Below are 14,741 nucleotides of genomic sequence, written 5' to 3' on the forward strand. Positions count from 1 at the left end.
TAGCAGGCAGCATGGTGTCGTGGGCATGAAGGAGGCAGCTGGGCTACAGTTTTAATTTTTTTTAATGTTTGTTTATTTTTGAGAAAGAGAGAGAGAGAGAAAGAAAGAAAACATGAGTGGGGGAGGGGCAGAGAGAGAGGGAGACAGAATCCAAAACAGGTTCCAGGCTCTGAGCTGTGTCAGCACAGAGCCCCACATGGGGCTCGAACTCATGAACCAGGAGATCAAGACCTGAGCTGAAGTCGGATGCTTAACCAACCGAGCCACCCAGGCGCCCCATGGACTGCAGCTTGAAGCCAGGCTAAGACACTTGGGCTTGGCTCTGTAGACCTGTCTGTAAGATCAGAGCGTGACTTAGGCCCCTGTTTGGTCTCCTGGTCCACAAGCTCTCTCTGAAGGATTGCGTTTACCGGTTCTGTATTTGGCCTAATGGGTGGGATTTCACTCAGGAAAGTGCTGCACTTGCTGCCTCTCAAAAAGGTTGCAGACCACTGAAGCAACAAGGGTCCTTGTAAGAATTGAAAAGGGCGAAGAGATATATGAGGTACTCCATCAATCACATTTGAACTGAGACATGGAAAAATAAAATTCCTTCCTCCATGTTTGTCACTCTTTCATATCTCTTGCTCGGTTTGAAAATTATTAATGAAAAAAGACAATTTGTAATGTAGTGTCCTGAGCTCTTACATTGGGAGTTGGTGTTTAAAGCTCTGCCTCCTCCAACTCAGGGTGTGTCTTCCCTTCCCCTGGAGAACCTCCTGCACTTCATGTAGAGTAAAACACCATCCAGGATGAGGCTGCCTCCTCACATCTTGAGATAGTTCTAATCATACAGGATTTTAGGCTGCTTCCTAACTTTTTAAAATAAAAGGAGTACTATTTTACAAGTGAGTTTGATAAGAGTCTAGCTGTTTTCCTACTTGTGTATTTTCCTTTTTATGTGTGTGTGTGTGTGTGTGTGTGTGTGTGTGTGTGTGTGTATTTTAATGTTTATTTTTGAAAGGGACAGAGAGAGCATGAGCAGGGGAGAGGTAGAGAGAGAGGGAGAAGGAGAGGGAGAGAATCCCAAGCAGGCTCCATGCTGTCAGCACAGAGCCCAATGTGGGGCTTGAACTCATGAGGTGTGAGATGATGACCCAAGCTGAAACCAAGAGTCGGACACTTAACTGACTGAGCCACTCAGGTGCCCAACACTTTTGGGGTTTATAGACTAAATCTCAGATGGAAATTGGCAACCCTTTTCCTGGAAAAATGTGCATGTGCACATAACATGATTATATGTGTCACTTTGCATAGAATGTTGGGTGGGAGCTCATAGGATTCCATTCATGAACTGACCCCTTTACATCCTGATCTAGACAGTTTAGAGGTGACCTTTGGGATAATCCTTCCCAGCTTTCTGTTATTCATATATTCAAACATTACAGAAAATTGAGAGAATATACTTGCCTTAAATTCAGCAACTAATATTTTGCCATATTTGTGTATGCTCTCCTCCTCTTCCTCTGCCTGCCTTCCATTCTCCCTCTCTCTTCATACATGCACACATTTTTTGTAGTACTGTTTTTGAACATCAGTTATAGACATTATGGCACGTCACCCCAAAACATTTCAATATGCTTGTCCTAAGAATAAGTTCATTCTCCTACATTTTAACACCCAGGAAATTAGCAGTGGTATTAGCTAGTACCCAGGCGCTCTTCATAGCTCTCTAATTGTTACAAGAATGGGTTTTGTAGGTTTTTTTCCTTTTTTTTAAATTTATTTTTTTTTTTTTGTTATTTAGAACCAAGATCTAAGTTGTATACAGCAATTGTTTATTATGTCTTGAGTCTAGAAAAGTTTCCTCTTTTTTTCTTTTTTAAATGACATTGCCTTTCTGACGAGTTTAGTGTGGTTACCTTGTAGAATATTCCACACTCTGGACTTGCACGGTTGTTTACCCATAGTATCATTTAATTTCTACTGGCCTCTGTATTTTCTATCAATGGGAAGTTAGGTTGAGATTAAGTTTGTATTAAATAGTTTTGGTAAGAATAGTTAATAGGTGATACCTTATCATTTACACTAAGCCACATTAAGAAGTGTATAATGTCATGTTATCCCACTGAGGGTTGCTGATTCTGATGGAACCTTTGTAAAAACAAGACTAGTTTTTCATAGCATGTTCTTAATTTCATCTATACTTACAGCGATTTTTTTTTTCCCCAAGTGATGTGTTTCATTTTAGGCTAAAATTTATCTTCCATTAAATTGCAAGAAGGAAATATGATCCTACTTGTAGTTTATATAGTAGGTAAAGACTGTCTTAGTCTCCTCAGGCTGTTGTAACAATTCTGCTGGCTGGAGGGCTTAAGCAAAGACATTTCTCTCTCACAGTTCCAGAGGATGGAAGTTCAAGATCAGGCGTTGGCAGGTCTGGTTTCTCATGAAGCCTCTCTCCTTGGCTTGCAGGTGGCCACCATCTTTCTGTGACCTCGTGTGACCTTTCCTGTGTATGCTCATCCCTGGTATCTCTTCCTTTTTGTATAAGGACACCGGTCCCACTGGTTTTCGGCCCTATCCCTATGACCTCATTTAACCTTAGTTACCTTACCTTTTTACAGGCTGTGTCTCCAAATACTGTCACATTAGAGATTAAGCCTTCAGTATATGAATTTTGAGTAGGATACAAACATTCAGTTCTTAACGGCCTCATAAAAAATAGGAGTTGTCAAAAAATATTTTGAAGAATAGAAAATTCACAGAAAAGACACATAAATTCAGCTTGATAAACTTGAGATGTATTTATAAATAGAACAGTATTTGTAGGGCTTGGGAGAAACAACAAATGGTGTAAATAGAAAATGTCAGAGAAATAAATATAAATATGGGGAAAAGATATCTGTGGGTCCCCAAGTTGGTCAAGAATAATGCAGCAGTGAAGCTTTTGCCATTACTAAGAAACACCCAGCATCACAACAGAGTGCTGTAGGAGGAGGATGCTTGGTCCCCTGTACATTCTCCAGGGGTCTAGGGGAACACCATGCCTCTTGATACAGGAAACTGCTTTGAAACATACACACTCACATGTATCCATCCTGTGTTCTTTGAGTCTTAGGTGAACATGAGTTCACTTTGAGAGCCTTTGAACCAGAAAAAGTTGTTGAGAAGTTGAGGTACATTTCCATCAGGAAAGGTGGAGATGCCAGCACGTGATCCAGTGTGTGTGGGCATGAGCTAGGCTCTCCTAGAACAGTGAACATCCGGTGGATCTGTGTCCATGGAAGATGGGATGGAAGGAAAAAGCCTCAGACTCTCATCTCAGGAATTTAGGTTGGATGAGGAAGAGTTTTGTGGTTCCTGTTCTGAGTGAAAGGGCACACGTAACCACAGGAAGAAAGCTCTAGTTCCCACCCCTCTTGGGAGAACACCTCACAAGAAGAAAGCTCCCCAGAACCCCTCTGCCATGGGCACAAGGAGGCCTGCAGAGAACTACTTTTTAGGCTACTGGTTCGTTTTTCTCTTTCTGGGTCTCCCTTCTCTACCACAGCTCCTGTAGTTTGATGTGTGAACCATTTGGATTTATTTTAAGGGGATCCCAAGGCATGGAAACTGTGTACATGTTAGGGAAGTTAGCAATACTCGTTGTCACTCACAGTGCAGTCCCCAGATCAGATGCCATGTAGTTCATCTAGTGCCCACTTCGGCAGCACACATACTAAAATTGGAATGATCCAGAGTGGATTAGCATGACCTCTGTGCAAGGATAACATACAAATGCATGTGGGTCGTCCGGGCCTTGCAGCTTCCTCCCTGACGCGGTGGTCCTTTTCAGGGATCTCAGTCCTCGACTGTTGGCCTTTCTTTTCCAGCTGCTCCTGCTTTCTGCTCTAACAGAGCTGTCTCTCTCCCCAGGCCCCCAGAGCCACAGAATGCTTGCCCCATGTGAAGCCTGTCCTCCAAGCAGCCTGGGGCTTCACTTTGCCCCCTCCCACACTGTCCTCTCCAATTCTGACCGAGGCGTCTGTGACCCCAGTCTGCATTTCCAGGCCTCACTCATGCTTTCTGGACACTGCTCTCCCCCAGCCTACAGCGAGGCCTGGGTTGTCACATCCACACCCCCACACCCTGCTCCTGGAAGCCCTCCTGCGCTCATTCCTCCTTCTCACCTGGTTCACTTGTCTAGGGCTCCAACATGGGGTTTTTCCCTTTTTCTCTCCTTTGGGCTGATTTCTCCCACTGCCACGGCCTGTCAGCTCCCACCTGAGTATGCAGGCTCCCCGAGCTGCGTTCTGTGTGCACCGTCTGTCCCTCCCGCTGAGCTGGCTGCCTGCCTGGACCCCACTCAATCCAGCGTGGGCCCCGCTTAGCACGGCAGTCTTCTTCCCTGCCCTCTCTTCTGTTGCTGACCACTCACACTGGACTTGCCCTCCTCCTTGGCTTCAGCCTCCTCTTGGTCACCAAGGCCTGGTGATTCCACTTCTTAAATACTTCCGTGTCAGGGATGGTTTATTTGTATTTACATGCTAAAGATGGTTATGTTCAAACCAGCCCAAGTGCAGGTGTCTAAGCTCTCACACACCTTGCACTCTGTAACAGGACTGCTCGATTTGGTGACTTACAGGTTCTTCCCACTGTCCTCCTTCTCCAGCTTTGTTCCCTGGCTGGTTCCCTCTGTTCCTCGGCGGCTGCTTCTGCCACACTGGGCTGCCTCCTTCCTGGTTCCCGTGTGGTAAGGGAAGGAGTGACTTTTCAGTTGTTCAACAACTTCAAGTTGTTGAAGTTATTGTTTGTTTATTTATTTATTTATTTATTGACTTACTTTTGAGAGACAGAGCATGAGTGGGGGAGGGGCAGAGAGAGAGAGAGACAGAATCTGAAGCAGGCTCCAGGGTCCGAGCTGTCAGCACAGAGCTTGACGTGGGCTCGAACTCACGAACCGGGAGATCATGACCTGACCCAAAGTCAGACACTCAACTGACTGAACCACACAGCTGCGTGGTCGTTGAAGTTATTTAAAGATCTCCCTTTGCCCGTAGCAGTGGCTTGCAGACTGTGGAGCTGCCTTCCTGGGGCAAGGGATGGAGGGGGCTCCTGGGAGGAGGGGGCAGGACCACTCTGCTTCTGTCTGTGTTAGATACGAATTTGGGCTTGTGTCTTAACATTTTGTTTTTGAGGGAAAATCTATAAGATAAACATATGAGTCTGGTTTCTCTCTATACAATCTGGTCCCTTTCTAACTTTCTGTTTATGTTTACTAGCTTTTGTTAAATACCTGTAGTTTTTGTTGCTTATTTATTTTTTTAGAGAACACAAGCACGGGAAGGGCAGAGGGAGAGGAAGAATCCCAAGCAAGCTCCACACAGTCAGCACGGAGCCTGACAACGTGACTCTATCCCACGACCCTGGGATCATGACCTGAGCACAAATCGAGTTGGATGCTCAACTGACTGAGCCACCCAGGTGCCCCAAAGAGCTGTAGTTCTTAAAAGTCAAATAGTACTAGTAGGCTTATAATGAAAAAAGTTTAAAACAACACAGGCACCTTTTAGTTCCTTGTGCTATCCCTCACACTTTGATTCCTATTCCCCTATTTCCCCTCCCCGAGTCCCACTCCAGTTTCAACTTTCTGACTCCCACTCCGATTCCCACTCCCCAATTCCTACTCTGCTTCTCACTCTGATTCCTACTCCCCGTTTCCCACTCTCTGATTCCCACTCCCTAACTCCTGCTCCCGGATTCCCACTCCCTGTGGCAGGCACTTTTTATTTTAACTCTTTGTGTTTCTCTCCATATTTCTGAATTAAAGGCTTGTTCTGTCTGATCTTGACTGTCGAGCCTCAGGTGTTCTCTACTAACTTCCTACCTGGAAAATGAGAAGTTGGTTGTCTTGGAATGCCCCTTTCTGTACGCAGCCTTATTCTCTCCCACGCCCCGCTTCCCTGCGTGCTCCTGTCTCCACAGTTGGTGGTCAGTGTTCCATGGTGAACGTGCGATTCATAGACAATTGGCACATACAGCCAAGGTTGAATGGCTGCCTCGTGAGTCCTTGGCTTTGCCCACAGTTAGCAGAGTTGCCTTACTGCTTATTTGTCTGGGTACCAATCAGATTAATCCCTACACTCTCCAAAATATTAGAAACCTTTCAGAATATGTTCCACCACTCAGGAGATGGTTTTCTGGTGCTGTTCCTCCCATGGCTCTTGGGCCCCCATGCCAACAGCACAGCTAGTAGGTACCCTGGGCGTTGGTTCCCTTGTCTCCCCTGGTATGGGAGCCCCTATTTCCGGGATCATGCACTTTTATTTTGTGGTTTGGTGGTACCCTCTTTTGGTGGAACATGTCTTCTAGGTATTGGAAATTTTAAGACATTTGCTTTATATGTCTCCTCCCTTATTTAGCTGGGACATGGCAATCCCTTTGCAACTCATTCTTTTAGCTCTTTGGTATTTTCTCTTTCTGGATATCTTACTACTCAGATACTGTCCTTCTAGATTGATGATCTGATTTTAATATCTTTTCTCTCCCAGTTTCTTTTCTTTGCCTGCTTATCCTATTTTCTGGGCAATATCTTCCAAGTTTTCTTTGACCTTCAAAAAATTAATGGTGTTTTTAATTTTCAAGAACTCTTTTTTTGTTTTCTGGTTGTGCTTTTAAAAAAAGAGCATTGGGGTGCATGGGTGGCTCAGTTGGCTAAGCATCCAGCTTCGGCTCAGGTCATGATCTCACAGTTCGTGGGTTCAGCCCCATATTGGGCTATGCTGACGGCACAGAGCCTGGAGCCCACTCTAAGTTCTGTGTCTCCCTCTCTCTCTGCCTCTCCCCCACTCACGCTCTGTCTCTCTCTCTCTCAAAAATAAAATAAAACATTAAAAGAAAATTAAAAATAGCATCATATTCATATTCCACAGAGGATGAAACAATATAAAGATATTAATTGGAGATTCTGAAGTATCCCTCTGTATTCTTCACCATCTTTTTCCTTCAGGTTCTTTCTGGCTTTGTTTTGGCTGCTTTTTCATATTAGATGCTTTTCTCACATGTCTGGGTGGTCTTTGGTCATCTCGTATTTTAGAGGTGGAGACTAAAAAATGACCTGGACACTGGGGTGCGGGGGTGGTGGTGCTGTTAAGTGATGGGCTTCACTGCGAGGCAGTGCCTGGGCCTGTCCTTCTGCACGTACCTTACCTAGTGACTGCGGTGGGCTCGTTTCTCACATTGAGTTGCTGGTGTTTTACTGTAGGCCCCTGAGCTGTGTGTGTGTCTGGCCCCTCGCCCTGGGCTTCCATTTAGCCCCTCCAGGGGATCAGACAATGTGCACCTGCTGTCTGTGTGGATGGGAGAAGACATGTGAAACTTTGCCTGTTCTTTCTCCGTACTTCCACCCTCACCTCCACCTGGGGAAGGGTCTCTGGCTTCCGTGGCACAAATCAGCTTACTCCTTATCTTCTAACTTGCTGTGGGATTGGGCCTTTACTTGCTCTGGTCTGTTTGGTCACTCACCATGTGTCCATCTGCTGTCCAGTTTCTAGATGTTGGCTTCTCTGTCTGCTGACCTCCTCCTCTCCAGCTCTCTGTTAGAGTTTCATACTCATTACTGTCAATTAAGTGGGATTTGGGAAGGCATCCAGGCCATCATGTGACCTCTCTTAGCTCTGTAGCCTTCTCTCTGGCCGCCGTTCCCCTACATACTAGCCTCAGTGGGCTACTTTGGTTTCCTGAATTCGTATGGCTTTCTTGCCTTTGCACATGATGTTCCTTCTGCCCTTGCCCCTTGTCTGTCCAGGGAGGGTCCACCCATCCTTGAAGACTCTTCACAGTCTGCCCTTTCCTCTGCTCCCCACCCAGGCAGAGTTAGTCAGTCTGGCTCGCTAGCCAGGTGCTCCAGGAGCACCTCCTGTGTGCCAAGAGCACATTCTGTAACATTTTCCACATTCTGTAGTAACTGTTGGTTGGGTGTTTTCTTCCTTACCAGATGTGAGGGCAGGGACCACGCCTCATTCTTCCCTGTAGCCAGGCGTCCTCAGGGCAGTAGCTTCGGCAAGTAGGGAGTGAGGGAGGAATGCTTTGTGTGGAACTGCCAGCCTCTCTCCTCTCTGTGCCTGGAGACAGTGAAGGCCATGGCCTTGCCCAAGAAATGCCATGTTCCCTCCCATCCCCAACTACCACACACATGCATGAGAGAAATTCCTGGTTTGCCCTGCACATCCTGCCCCAGGAGCACCCAGCATTAGGTTTTCATTCATACTGTTTCATATAGAAAATACTGTTTTATGCAGGGGTTTTCACATCTGCCAATATTGGTGTGGAGATTTCATTAGTTTTGGCTGATTAGATACAGGCATTTTTTATTTTCTCATTTTTCAGGATATATGGTTATCCCTCCTTAAAAAAGCAGTTTGAATGGGGATCCTAATATCTGAATTCTTCCTACTCCAATCCAAAGCAGTTTCTGAATGTGAATTGACAGTTTAATCCTAACGCATGGTATGGAAAATCCAGCTCGGTGAGAATTGTTAGCTATTAGGCTACCCTGCCAAGAAAATACACGTGATCTCCTGGGATGAAAGCGTTTGCAAGATGACTCTTTCTGTCTCCTGGCTTGGTGCCCTGCTGTGCTGCCTGAGGTCAGCAGGCTAGAACTGACGGCACCTTAACAGATCACCTGCCCTAAGACTCGTTTCCCCCTTTTCTTCCTGTGTCCTATCCGGCCCCTCTTACTCCATAGTAATGACAGTTTTTATATATCCTGAGCCAACAGCCTTTTTTGTGTTGTAATTCTGAAATTCTTCTCTTTATCTAGTGTGCCTGTTACGTATATCCATGATGAACATCCTAAATTATGTTTATAGCCACAAGAAGGAAACTTTAAGCCTCATTTCCTTTAATGAGGACACAATTCAGTGTTTTTTTAAAAAAACCATAAAGTCAAATGCTTGTTGTTCACCAATTTTGGTAGTACATATAATTAACTACTTCATAGAGTTTATCCAGACAACAAAAGATAACAGACCATGATTAAATTATATGGCAGAGGATATTGTGTGATGATCATGAACTTAGAAAATACATCATGAGGACAGTCCCATACAATAAAGGGGAGAGACCTAGAGCTTTAAAAACACATTTTCAGGACGCCTGGGTGGCTCAGTCGATTATGCATCTGACTCTTGATATTGGCTCAGGTCATGATTTCATGGTCATGTGATCAAGCCCCACATCAGGCTCCTTGCTGAGCATGGAGCCTGCTTGGGATTCTGTGTCTTCCCCGTCCCTCCCCCTCCCCCGCTCGTGCTCACTTGCTCTCACATTCTCTCTCTCTCAAAATAAATGAACTTTAAAAAAGATAAAAATGTTTAAAAAACCACATTTTCTTCTCCAGAGTATATACAGATGGTCCCCAACTTAAAACGGTTTGACTTACGATACTTTGATTGTTTGTTAAAAATCTTTATTTACAGCTTCTGTCATTAACATGGTTCCTATGTGTTGCATCTGTTTTTGTTTTTGTTTTTTTAATTTAAATTCAAGTTAGTTAACATACAGTGTAGTCTTGCTTTCAGGAGTAGAGCCCAGTGATTCATCGCTTGCATATAATACCTTCATGTAATACCCAGTGGTCATCCCAACAAGTGCCCTCTTTAATACCCATCACCCATTTAACCCCACCCCCCACCCACCTCCCCTCCAGCAACCCTCAGTTTGTCCTCTGTATTGAAGAGTCTCTTATGGTTTGCCTCCCTCTCTGTTTTTATCTTATTTTTCCTTCCCTTCCCCTATGTTCATCTGTTGTGTTTCTTAAATTCCACATATGAGCGAAATCATATGATACCTGTCTTTCTCTGATTTTGACTTTATAATATTGCAAGGGTGATATGCATTCAGTAGAAACCATATTTCAAATTTTGAATTAAAAATCTTAATCTTTCCCGGGCTAGTGCAGCCCTCTCCTGCTGCTGCCGCGCAGGAGCTGTGGCTCCCGGTTAGCCAGCCGTTCAGTCACAAGGACGGGTGACTGATATGCTGGCAGCCCTTCTGCACTCATACGGCCGTTCTGGCTTTCCTTTCAGTACAGTGTTGAATAAAGTACAGAGATTCAACACTCCATTATAAAATAAGTTTTGTGTTAGATGATTTTGCTCAACTGTGAAGTAGTAGAAGTGTTCTGAGCACGTTTAGGATACAACATCACAGGCTGAGGTATGATGTCCAATAGGTGAGTTGTATTATATGCATTTTTGACTCAGGGTATTTTCAACTTATGATGGGTTTATAGGAATGGATACCCCCTGGGGTGGGGGTGGGGGTAAGTCGAGGAAGGTCTGCATAGCCACAGTCTTACAAGTGAAAACTCTGATTTCAGTGGATACATACTATACTTGACCTTCAATTACAATAAATAACCAGTGGTTTCTCCTTTGGAGTGTTTTGTTAGGAAAAAAATACTTGTCACATAGTTGGAATATGTCAAGTATTTGCTCCAGATGTTCACAGTCCTAATGAAATACAGGTATACTTCCCTTCATGTAGTAGATACAAAAATGTAGGTGAGCTGAATTTTTGTAATCATGATTATATTTTAATATCCACATAAAGGAGTCTTCTCTATTTAAAAGAATATTCAGTAGAAATTGTCCTTGTTTAGAAGGCAGTTGTTTGGGGGCGCCTGGGTGGCTCAGTCGGTAAAGCGGCCGACTTCGGCTCAGGTCACGATCTCGCGGTCCGTGAGTTCGAGCCCCGCGTCGGGCCCTGTGCTGACAGCTCGGAGCCTGGAGCCTGTTTCAGATTCTGTGTCTCCCTCTCTCTGACCCTCCCCCGTTCATGCTCTGTCTCTCTCTGTCTCAAAAATCAATAAACGTTGGAAAAAAAATTTTTAAAAAGAAGGCAGTTGTTTGTGTGAAATGAGAATTCTTCACCTAATACGTCTTTTTACTAAATGTCTAGGCTTAGTTTTCCATGACTAGAGGTAATATTTGTTTATAAACACCAAAACTCTTTTTAAAAGAAGGAGGTCTCTTTTTTTAATGTTTTATATATTTTTGAGAGAGAGAGCATGAGCAGAGGAGGGGCAGAGAGAAAGGGAGACACAGAATCCAAAGTAGGCCCTAGGCTCTGAGCTGTCGGCACAGAGCCCAATGCGGGGCTCGAACTCACAGACTGTTGAGATCAGGACCTGAGCCGAATTTGGACACTTAACGAACTGAGCCACCCAGGCGCCCCCAAAGGAGGAGGTCTTAAATGATTAAATAGCAGATATAAGTGGGGCAACATCATGTCCTCTACCCTCTGCTCTGGTGTGTTATCGTTCTGTTGTTTTTGTGTTTTTTGACCTAGGAAGAGGGAAGGTGTATTCTTTTTGCTTTTGGATACAAAGGGTAGATCCCAAGCCTCTTCTTGGCAGCTGAAAGGAAATTTTTCACATCATGTGGTTCCTTTGATCTGATCTGTGGCGTCGGCTGATGTGATCGGTGATCCCAAGTCCAGCAGTTTGTCCGCCACCTTTAAATCCTGCTGGTGCCACAAGGGGGACAGCAACGAGAAAAATCACTGAAAGTACCCACCGTACCTTCTGTTTTTATGTACACACTTTGCAAAACATATGACGCTTATTTCCCATTTGGAGTAGAGTGCAGTCAGGACTGGGGTAGGTAGTGTAGCAGGATCATTAAAGGTCGGTGCAGGCCTTTTAATTGATGTAGTTCAAAGAATTTACAAACTAAAAATTTTACATCGTTACTATACGACATCTTTTCAAAGATAGTAATTGATGAAAAAGAGACTAGCGTAGATACTAATGTACACTTAAAACTTTAACACATTAGTCAGTTGACAACCGTGATTATTCGTTTACTTTTTAAGTGTAAGGTTATGATTGAAGTACCAAGATGGAACTCAAGAAGATTTGCTAATTCCCCGGTATTCTAAGTGATAAATAATCCTGTAGGGTTTTTTTAATTAGGTAGTTTTTAAACTTTGATTAGAAAAAAATCAGTAGCATATCAAAAATAAATAGAGGGGCGCCTGGGTGGCTCAGTCTGTTGAGCGTCTGACTTCAGCTCAGGTCATGATCTCACGGTTTGTGAGTTCAAGCCCCGCATCTGGCTGTGTGCTGATGGCTCAGAGCCTGAAGCTGGCTTTGGATTCTGTGTCTCCCTCTTCTTTCTTCCCCTCCCCTACTTATGTGCGCACCCTCTCTGTCTCTCTCTCTGTCTCTCTGTCTCTCTCTCAATAACAAATGTTTTTAAAAAAGAAATAAAATCAATTCCTCCTTTATTAAAAAAAATAGTAAATACAATAAAGAACCTTTGTATATTTTGCCACATTTGCTTTTTTATCCCTTTATTCTTTTTTTTTTTTTTTAACTTGCTGTACTTAAAGTAAATCCCTAATAGCATGAGTTACTTCATTATAAACCTCTTCAGAATGTGGCATTTCCTTCCATAGCCGCAGAGCCATGCTCACACCTCCTCTTTAATTTGAAGAAGGCTCTTGTCAGATTGCAGTAAATAACTTGTCTGGTACTTGGATTAGCCCATGGCTTTAAAGGAGGACATCTGTTGAATCAGAGGAGATGGATATTCATTCTGAAGTTTTACTTTGTCTTACACTATAAGATAGGAAAAGATTTATAAAGGAAACTTTAAAAAGTAATGTAAAAACTCTGCTTTCTCAGCTAAAAAAGTGATGTTGTATAAATGTAAATGGCTGATATTTGACATACAACTAATGACTACCTCATAGATGGTGCCAACTCTTTGCTAGAATAAAAGTCAAATTTAACGAAACCAAATTAAAAAGAATCACAATATATTACTTGCAAAGCCGTTTTATTCACCATGAGAAAATATTTCCCTTTGCTGGCCCATTAAGTGCTGGTGTTTGAAGTGACTCCACTGACTGTGCCTAGTCCTCTATCTGGACCTTTAAGGTAATAATTATAGGTGCTATATTGGTTTAGCTTCACTGGAAAGATTTTAAAGCCATTGTGTTCAGCACAACAAGAAAGAAACATGGAGATCTCTCTCACACAAGTTCTTGTACTCAAATAATTTATCATTATTGTTTAATATCCACCAACTCACTAGAATAACATAACAGTGATCCGTTTCTGTGGCAAAGACCCTCAATTGTGAGTGGACTGTAAGTAGGTTAAAGGACCTATGGAGTAGAGCTCCTACCTAGCAGTTTGTGGGAACAACTTTGAAATTAGATTTAAATCTAAACCACTGGAAAGAGTGATTTTCTTTCTTGCCCCTCCATTAGATTTTCTCATGACTTTTTATTAGTGTATACTGCAAAAGGGAAACCCATTTTATCTTAAGCCCTAAACGGAACACATATAAGAATGGTTTTTGCCAAAATAGGCAGGGAGGATGTGAGTAACAAGGAAAATAATGGAAACCTACTTAGGAAAGGAAATCAGATGGCCTCCCACCCTTCATGGCTATCTTTATGCAACTACTGATACTGTTTAGTTTTTTTTTGGTTTTTCCTTTTTGTTATTCTGGACGTTCCGTTGAGCTCTTTATAGGAGAAAATAGCTTTCTTTAGCAAAAACAGGTGCAGCTACTGTGTTTATACTTTCTTTGTCAATGCTATTTTGGTTGACTGAAAATGGTAATTAAGATGTTTAAAAATTACGTTGCTCTTTGTTTTCTCTGGACACATATCATTGGTGAATCACTGTACAGAACACACAGTATAGATAGATTATAAAATACATTAAATAAAAAACCTTTCTTGAAATTTATATTTAACAATATAATTTAAGAATGAAAGATGGGAGGCAGTTATTCATGTAAATGGATTATTAGGTACGTCTTTTAAAGAATATGTTGGGCGGGAGCAGCATGAGCAAGGTGTCTGAATAGCGAGCCCTGGACCCTCCTTTCCTTATTAGCAGATACACCAAATCAATAATACACAGACCAGCTCCCTTTGTGAAAGATCCAGAAACTAGTTGAAAGACTCCTGCACCCCTGGTTAAATGTGAAATCAGCCACATCAAAGCTGGTAGGAAAATTCAAGATACCCTCTTGCCATAATCACTACTCCCAGCAAAGTATAACATGACTGAGAGAAAAACCTCAGCTCTCAGCTTCTTCCTAGGAAGAAAAGGGAAGAACTGAACTATACGTGCAACATTCTGATTTTTTTCTGGGTGCAGCTGAGACACTGGCTTCCGTCTCACCTGCCTCAAAGAGGTAACAGCATGCCGGGGGCCACTGAGATAGTGTTTGAATTAGTATAGCAGTACTCATTACAGCTTCTCCCCCTGGCCCAGTGCAGAGTGAGCAAGAGAGGAAAAAAAGGACAAAACGACTATAATATTGGCATAAAACAATGAACAAGATGGCAATAGTAAGTTCTTTCTTATCAATAATTACTTTAAATGTAAATGAATTAAACTCCCCAGTAAGAAGACATGGAGTAGCTGAATGGATTGAAAAAGCCAAGGTCCAACCGTATGTTGCCTGTAGGAGACTCACTTTAGATTTAGGGTCATATGTATGCTGAAAGTAAAAGGATGGAAAAAGATAACTCCACGCACATGTTAACCAAAAGACAGCAACGGTGACTGTATTTATATCAGACAAAATAGTCTTTGTCAGAAACTGTCACAAGAGACAAAGACATTATATAATGGAAAAAGGGCCAATTCCCTTGGAAGATAGAACAATTATATATGCATGGAACATCAGAGAACCTAAATACATAAAACACTGATGAAGCAAACATTGACAGCACTGAAAGGAGAA

At 43.0% G+C, this 14,741-nt stretch overlaps 1 protein-coding gene and 1 non-coding gene across 11 annotated transcripts in view; both read left to right on the forward strand.

The window, feature by feature from the left end:
* The window catches only part of TULP4 (TUB like protein 4), a 242,377-nt gene that overhangs the window by 177,532 nt on the left and 50,104 nt on the right, over positions 1 to 14,741 (forward strand). The window lies entirely within an intron of this gene.
* LOC122238929 lies at positions 3,677 to 3,783 on the forward strand. The gene has a single exon (XR_006218072.1). It is a non-coding gene; the product is annotated as a U6 spliceosomal RNA (small nuclear RNA).

The sequence above is a fragment of the Panthera tigris genome, chromosome B2, assembly GCF_018350195.1.
Source record: "Panthera tigris isolate Pti1 chromosome B2, P.tigris_Pti1_mat1.1, whole genome shotgun sequence".
NCBI classification, from domain to species: Eukaryota; Metazoa; Chordata; class Mammalia; order Carnivora; family Felidae; genus Panthera; species Panthera tigris.